Here is a 9,188-nt window from a genome sequence, read left to right as displayed (position 1 = left end):
AGGGAAAGAGGGGCCGCGCCCCCCTCCCCTAGTCCAATTCGGACTCCCTATGGTAGGGGGTGCGCCACCTCCTGGGCTGCTGCCCTCTCTCTCCCCTCAGGCCCACTAAGGCCCAATACTTCCCCGAGGGGTTCCGGTAACCCTTCCGGCACTCTAGTTTTCTCCGAAATCACCCGAAACACTTCCGGTGTCCGAATATAGCCGTCCAATATATCGATCTTTATGTCTCGACCATTTAGAGACTCCTCGTCATGTCCGTGATCATATCCGGGACTCCGAACAACCTTCAGTACATCAAAATATATAAACTCATAATGAAACTGTCATCGTAACATTAAGCGTGCGGACCCTACGGGTTCGAGAACAATGTAGACATGACCGAGACACGTCTCTGGTCAATAACCAATAGCGGAACCTGGATGCTCATATTGGCTCCTACATATTCTACGAAGATCTTTTATCGGTCAGACCGCATAACAACATACGTTGTTCCCTTTGTCATCGGTATGTTACTTGCCCGAGATTTGATTGTCGGTATCTTAATACCTAGTTCAATCTCGTTACCGGCAAGTCTCTTTACTCGTTCCATAATACATCATCCCGCAGCTAACTTATTAGTTGCAATGCTTGCAAGGCTTATGTGATGCGCATTACCGAGAGGGCCTAGAGATACCTCTCCGACAATCGGAGTGACAAATCCTAATCTCGAAATATGCCAACCCAACAAGTACCTTCGGAGACACCTGTAGAGCACCTTTCTAATCACCCAGTTACATTGTGACATTTGGTAGCACACAAAGTGTTCCTCCGGTAAACGGGAGTTGCATAATCTCATAGTCATAGGAACATGTATAAGTCATGAAGAAAGCAATAGCAACAAACTAAACGATCAAGTGCTAAGCTAACGGAATGGGTCAAGTCAATCACATCATTATCCTAATGATGTGATCCCGTTAATCAAATGACAACTCATGTCTATGGCTAGGAAACTTAACCATCTTCGATCAACGAGCTAGTCAAGTAAAGGCATACTAGTGACACTATGTTTGTCTATGTATTCACACATGTATTATGTTTTCGGTTAATACAATTCTAGCATGAATAATAAATATTTATCATGATATAAGGAAATAAATAATAACTTTATTATTGCCTCTAGGGCATATTTCATTCATTATGTACCATTAACTTGTGACGAATGAATCTCATAGCATAACATCAATCCGGGTCGATTCAACGCAAATGTTCTCTTAACATTGTGCCCTCAAAATTGCTGGCATTGACATGCCCATGATCAGGAATACAGAACCATCATGCAACACTTGAGCTAGTCTTAGAGGCCAGACTAAGAATACTTCTTACCGTTTATTATTCCGCACGTGCATATGAGTCTTCCTCCGAGCCTCGTGTTATTGCAGACTCGAGAACCATGGCAGTTATAGCATGGAACATAAACATAATTATGAACTTGGAGATAAATAATATCATTTATTATTGCCTCTAGGGCATATCTCCTACAGACTCCCACTTGCACTAGAGTCAATAATCTAGTTAATGCTAATGCAATTTACACCTATGGCATACTGGTGTAAAAAATGCTTCGCATGTGGTATAGCCTGATGTCCATCGGATCTGACAACTTCAGCTCCGTGTGTATCTCTGCATATCCTCGCGTTTTCACGCTTTCACAAAATTCATATTTTGTGTGGACTTGGCTTTGTATATATGTGAATCATTGGTCGAAACCTGATGCCTCAGACTGAGTTATGGAGCAACTATCTGCAATAGTGTCCCATTGACCAAAGCCTTCTTGGAACCATACTAAGTTCATGAATGAACTATATGATTCAACATCTTTGTCTTTGTTGCTTCTAAAGAGGCAACATACTTCGCCTTTGTTATAGAATTTGCCATAGTAACTTGTTTGGAACAATTTCCAACTAACTGCACCACCATATTGTGTCTTACATAAAACCCTCAATTTAAATTGAAAATTGCATGGAGAAATGATGAAGATTGCATTGATGTAACCTTTTACAATGAACTCTTCATGATCTCCACTTGCGAGAAAACATGTCATCACTGCTACTTTAGTACTCAATGATCCTTTTTCACTGTTGTCCCATGATCAGTACTTTTGATCACTTTGGTATCTATACTCGCAATAGCTTGGGAGTATTGGACATATCTGGTTGTTTTACATACCATGGAATACATGATTAATCCAAACACAAAAGTGTGTGGAATCTGCATCATGTATTTTGCTCATCAGTGTTTTGGGACACCGAGTCTTGCAATAAACTCTTCCATGTGACTCCGACAAGAATCACTCCTTGGCGGTTTTAAATGGTAAAAGGTTTTAGCACCTTGTCAATATGTATTGATTTCTTAGCCCTATTAGGTAAATCTATCTCAATAGATCATTATGCCTAATATTGTGGCTATTTAGCCTAAGCACTTCATCAGAAAACTATTTTCAAATGAAGTCCTAATTTGTGTCAAGAAATATATTTCCAATTAACATTGTGTCAAGCACACAAGGTTTTTAGAAATATTATTACGCTCCCACTTACTTTCTTGAATTTCAAGCATCTTCGTTACCCATTGATGAAGTCAAACCCCTTCGACCATTTCATCGAAGCACGAAGATTCCAACTCCATTTTGCTCTTTTCTGTCCATCGCTGGAACTCTGAAGTTTGCACCCTTACTAGCATCCTCTAGATAGACAAAATGCCTTGGACTGTAACACATGCAAGTCCTTGGTTTCATTTCCATCAGATGGAAATCCTATTGTCATCCATGTTTCATATCTCATGATTGAAATATGTATTAATTGCTAGTTCAACCCGAACCAACTTTAAGCATCGCTACGATGAAAATAACATCATCGTAGTCAACTCCTTGAACTTGTTATTGCAACAAGTCGAGCTTAATGGATAAAACATTTTTATCCATATCAGTTTATAGTCCCATTACAATCCGTTAGACTCCAAGTCTTTCGGGGGGTTTATCAAGATTTAAATCTTGAATCATTTATGAAAACTATCTCGGATTATATTGGCATTCAGCCAATTCCGGAGTCAGGGCCCATCAACGCTTCCTTGTGTATCATAGGTATACTGTTGTCTAACAACAATATCTCGTTTGCGCACCTGAGAGGTTTGCACGAGCTTTGCCTATGTTGTTCAGCTACAAGTTCGACCGAAGTCCATACATCTAATGTAGAGGCTTCCGTATCAGTCGCAGTAGGAAACTCTGGAATTACTTCCAAGGTTCCTTTACTTTGACCTGATGATGAAGATACTTGTTATCTCGTCGAGTTGCACTATCCTCCCACTTACCCTTTTGCAAGAACTATTTCTCTTTAAAAGCATACCGTTTTGTGGCAAAAATCCTTTGCCTCGGTATAGTGGTGGGGGAATACCCAATGACTTGGGATAACTTACAAAATAGCACTTGTATGATTTGGAATATGTTTGTAACCTTTTACACAAGCCCCATATTCCAAATGTTAAGAAAAGATATAACATGGTTGGGCGTACCATACCATGCCGTCATTTCAACGGACCTAATGGAGCTCTTTTCAGTGTAAAAGCCGCAGTCTTTAAAGCATTACTCTTCAAAAGTGATAATGGAAAATTTATTTATGTCATCTTTGATCTTACCATGTCATAAATGGTTTGATTGCATCTTCACAGACATTCCACTCATAGTGGTATTCCGGGAGTTGTAAGTTATGAAACTCTTTTCACAACTCATCAGACATTCGCTAAACTTGTAACTCAAATATTCACTTCTGTAATAAAATTGCAAAAACATAATTTCCTTGTTACAATAACTTCTACTCCATTTTTGAAAACCTTTCGAATGATTTCAAAAGATCCAGACTTACGTCTCATCAAGCAAATATCCATATATCTACTTGAGTCATTTCTGAAGATATATAAATCCACTACTTGCAACAACATTTATTGAACTACACACATCAAAATGTATGATCACCAATAAGTTTGTTGCTCGTTCCTTATGACCTGTGAATGGTATTTCAGTCACTTCACTTTTTGGAGAAAAGTTGCAAGTGCCAGATGATTCAAAACCAAACGACTTCAAAATCCATCATAATGGAATTTTTCCATGTGGGTTTTTCCAATGTGACCAAATGAAGTGCCACACATGTGTGGTATTCTCATAGTCTTGCGACATTTAGCATCAGTGTTATGGATGTATCATACCATCAATATTCATAACATACATCCCATCTTGGATGGAAGCATGGCCCTTCATGTTATTCATAATACTGAAGAACAGTTGTTCTTTTATGAACAACCCTTTTGCAATAAACATTGTGCAATGGGCTAGAGTGTAAGAAACTCTAAAATGAATTATGAAAGTAAACATATAGGTGATATATTAATATCATTATTCATAACATACATCTCATTCATAATGAAAGTATGGCCCTTATGTTTATTCATAATACTAAACATCAAAAGTTCTCTTATGAACAACCTTCTTGCAAGATACCTTATGCAAAGGGCTAGAGTGTGAGAAACTCTAAAATGAATTATGAAAGAAAATACATAGGTAATACACCGATGGAAGGTATAGTAACTTTTACTATGTTCCCAACACATATTAAAACCTCATTCCTGGCTAGTCCTTTTAGGCCATAGTAGCTCTTACATTGATTCTCAACAGAACGCAATCAAGCGGGTATCTTTGTGATTAACTCACAATACCCAAGAATCAATGATTAACATGTTTAACCATAATTCCCAAGAACTATATCTTTGACCAGCCTTCTATACATCAAAAACTTGTATGACATTCATACATGAGCTGGATATTCCAGTCATCTTTCTTTCTGCCTTTATACTTCTAATAGTTTAACTTTTAGTATTTCTCCTACTCGCAAAAGAAGCACCCAACTTAAGAGTGGCGTTAGCCCCGGACTTCCTAGGCGTGTAAGTCATACTAACACCCTTTGGACACTTCCTTTATCTTTAAGTTGTTGTTTTATTCACCTTTCATTATATGACAGACGTTCTTCTGGATCCTTTTCCCAACAGTCAAATGCATAGTAAACACTTTTACTAATACTTGCAAACAAACATTGCTTTGTTTGTATCTGAAAATAATTTTCAGTTCCATGAATATCATATAACTATCCCAATTTTCGAAGTTTGGGTTTCATGGAAGCAACACATATTCCACTTGACCGTAACGGAATTCTAGCTTTTGGATCGAAGGACAAGAGTCACATGATCCATAGCATTAGCGGGAGGATACGAAAAGCATGCGATAGGACAAAGTCCTTCTCGGCACTTTTGAGGACAATCCTCACATTACGTTACCAATCATAAAGTTTTAACCAGATATTTAACAACTATTCAATTTTAACAGGGAAGGTGGAAACGCGAGCCATTATTCTACAACTATTTTGCAAGAAACACTTAGACAGTGTTCATAATTAATTGCACTGAGAATTAAACATGTTAATTCAACAGTGCGCTCCCACTCAAATCAATATCTCTCATAATCGTTTTAGAGTGATTCAAGATCCATATTTCTATTCGATGCCATTGACGGGTTCATCACTGATGACACGAATTTCAATCAGTAGGCCAACTTGCCGATCACATCTCTATGTGATTCTTGTTCATCTTTCGATGGGCGTGTTCTGAGCTCAGGACTCTCCTGCCTGAATGTCAAAGACAACGAAGTGATCTTGCTACGAGGTCTGACCTCACCCGCCTCATTCCTCTCGATTCGTTCATGCTCATGTGTACATGGCGCACCCCGAAAAGATACGAATTTCAGACGGTGCTACACTTGGGTGAACACTAACTACTTTGATATTTTATGTGAGAGATCACCCTAATAAAAAGCGACTACCGTGCAATCAAGAAGGGTGCATCATAAGGGATAAACATCTCAAGCAATTCATAATAGCATGATATGGTATAGCCCTTTATGATAGAGAAGTCTTTCATTCCTTCGTCTTCGGCATTCGCGTAGGTGTTCACCTTCATGAAGATTGCCACCACCTTGTCGACGCACCAGATAATATTGCTATCTCTATAGCTAATAAAATAAGTGCATTACTTAAGGTTGACACGCAGGTCATTTAAGTGACAATCATATGGCTCCAGCCATCATGCCGAATCATGACACGCAGGTCATGTTAATTACATTATATAGTTATCTCATCCATAATCAAATTATTATGAGCACTACTATACCACATCACATGCACATGCAAACCCTCCTGCAAAACCAAGTTATACGCCTCTAATCGGTTCATGCAAAAACTTGTTTTTTGTGGGTTCTAAGGTTTCGAAACAAACCGAAGCTACCAACGTCCATCATCAAGTATGATAATTCAAGTCGCTAGATTAACTTTGTGGGGTGTATGAAGCACGAGATAATAAAATCTTGAACCCCATACTAAACTTTGTCATATGCATGATCCCCATGCAGATCATATCTACATTGCCCTTTTGTCTGCGAAATTTCATCTTTCTTTCTAACTATGGTGGATTTCAACGAACTGTTAGCACTTTGTTGATCAATCAGGATCACGGATTGCCAAAACATTGAAAATCCACCATACCGTTATCAAGATCAGAAATATGCAAATTCCAGCGAAGCAACAAGAACATCGGGTAACAGATTTCATCTGCTACCCGCACAAATAATTTTCAGTAATAGAACTTATCTAATACAAATTATATTGTGCAACACCCATACATCTCTATGTATTCTAGATTGCAAACTGCATCTACGCATAGCACGGCTCATGATGCCATTATAGGGTAACGCAGCAGAAAACAAAAAAAAATCTTACCTATGCACCAACCCAGGACCACTATGGAGACTGCATACAAGGTTTGATCTTTTTAGTTACCGACTTGTAGCGCAGCAGAAGTAGAGTCGATGACGAATGGCGGTGCAGATCCCCGCAGCTAGGATTTACAACCTCCCAACCGCAAGGATGTATACCCTCATCCGCCCCACGGACAGCCCTCCGGCAGGCGGTCGGACAGTCCCTCGGATAGTGTCGCGGACAGCCCTTCGGGAGGACCCTCAAAACTCGGACGGTCACTCGGACAGCCCTTCGGGAGGATTCACATAACTCGGACCGTCACTTGGACAGCCCTTTGGGAGGCACTCTCAAAACAGCCCCTCGGGCAAAATGGATCAAAACTACGACATCTCTACGGGGTTGCACACATACGGTGTCATCTATCCGGCATGGCTTCGCCGTCCAGAACTAGTTCCCACCGGAACCCAGACAGCCTTTCGGCTCTACAGAACTTTTTCGCTGGGAGGGAGAGAGAAGCCAGATCATGCACGTGTAACATCCCAAATTTTCAATTTGGAATGTTATACATAGATCATTCATGCATATCATATTTTATTACACTTCGTTTCACGGATCCTCAAAATCCTAAGCAACTCAAGGACCCTCGGAGAGAGTTGGGGATTTCCCTGTTTTCATATTTGAGTTTTATCAAATATTGAAATGAGGATTTTTGGTTTTAATTAATTTTCTCTCCAAAAATATTTCATAATAAAATATATGAGAGGAGATAATATGACTTCTCCAAAATAAATGAAATATTGGAGGCAAAATATTAAAATCAAATATTTGTTTTTATTCGGAGTTTATTGCTATTTTATTTGAATTAGAAAAATTGCACGTTTTTCAAAGTTGCATTTTAGGGCCAAGAAAATGTTCATCTTGTTCTAAATATTTTATTTAGACGGTGAAAATTTGTTTTGGCATTTTTAGATTTTTATTTTATTTTCTAGGATTTATTTAGTTCCGGCGAAATTATTAAAAAAACGCAGCTCCCGACTGGCCCGAGGCCCGGTCGAGCCAGGCCGCCGGCCCTAAAGGAAATATGCCCTAGAGGCAATAACAAAGTTATTATTTATTTCCTTATATCATGATAAATGTTTATTATTCATGCTAGAATTGTATTAACCGGAAAAATAATACATGTGTGAATACATAGACAAACAGAGTGTCACCAGTATGCATCTACTTGACTAGCTCGTTAATCAAAGATGGTTATGTTTCCTAACCATAGACAAAGAGTTGTTATTTGATTAACGGGATCACATCATTAGGAGAATGATGTGATTGACTTGACCCATTCCGTTAGCTTAGCACTCGATCATTTAGTATGTTGCTATTGCTTTCTTCACGACTTATACATGTTCCTATGAGTATGAGATTATGCAACTCCCGTTTACCGGAGGAACACTTTGTGTGCTACCAAACGTCACAACGTAACTGGGTGATTATAAAGGAGCTCTAAAGGTGTCTCCAAAGGTACATGTTGGGTTGGCGTATTTCGAGATTAGGATTTGTCACTCCGATTGTCGGAGAGGTATCTCTGGGCCCTCTCGGTAATGCACATCACCTAAGCCTTGCAAGCAATGCAACTAAATGAGTTAGTTGCGAGATGATGTATTACGGAATGAGTAAAGAGACTTGCCGGTAACGAGATTGAACTAGGTATTGATATACCGACGATCGAATCTCGGGCAAGTAACATACCGATGACAAAGGGAACAACGTATGTTGTTATGCGGTCTGACCGATAAAGATCTTTGTAGAATATGTGAGAGCCAATATGAGCATCTAGGTTCCGCTATTGCTTATTGACCGGAGACATGTCTCGGTCATATCTACATTGTTCTCGAACCCGTAGGGTCCGCACGCTTAAGGTTTCGATGACAATTATATTATGAGTTTATCAGTTTTGATGTACCGAAGTTGGTTCGAAGTCCCGGATATGATCGCGGACATAACGAGGAGTCTCGAAATGGTCGAGACATAAAGATTGATATATTGGATGGCTATATTCGGACATCGGAAGTGTTCCGGGGAAGTTTCGGATAAAACCGGAGTACCGGGGGGTTACCGGAACCCCCCAGGGGGTTAATGGGCCTCATGGGCCTAAAGTGGAGAAGAGGAGGGGCTGCCAGGGCAGGCCGCGTGCCCCCTCCCCCCTAGTCCGAATTGGACAAGGAGGGAGGGGCGGTGCCCCCCCTTTCCTTCCTCTCCTCTCTCCCTTCCTTCCCCCTCTCCTACTTGGACAAGGAAAGGGAGGGGAGTCCTACTCCCGGTAGGAGTAGGACTCCTCCTGCGCGCCTCCTACTAGGGCCGGCCGCA

The sequence above is a fragment of the Triticum aestivum genome, chromosome 7A, assembly GCF_018294505.1.
Source record: "Triticum aestivum cultivar Chinese Spring chromosome 7A, IWGSC CS RefSeq v2.1, whole genome shotgun sequence".
Classification (NCBI taxonomy): domain Eukaryota; kingdom Viridiplantae; phylum Streptophyta; class Magnoliopsida; order Poales; family Poaceae; genus Triticum; species Triticum aestivum.
Note: the sequence above shows the minus strand (reverse complement) of the source record.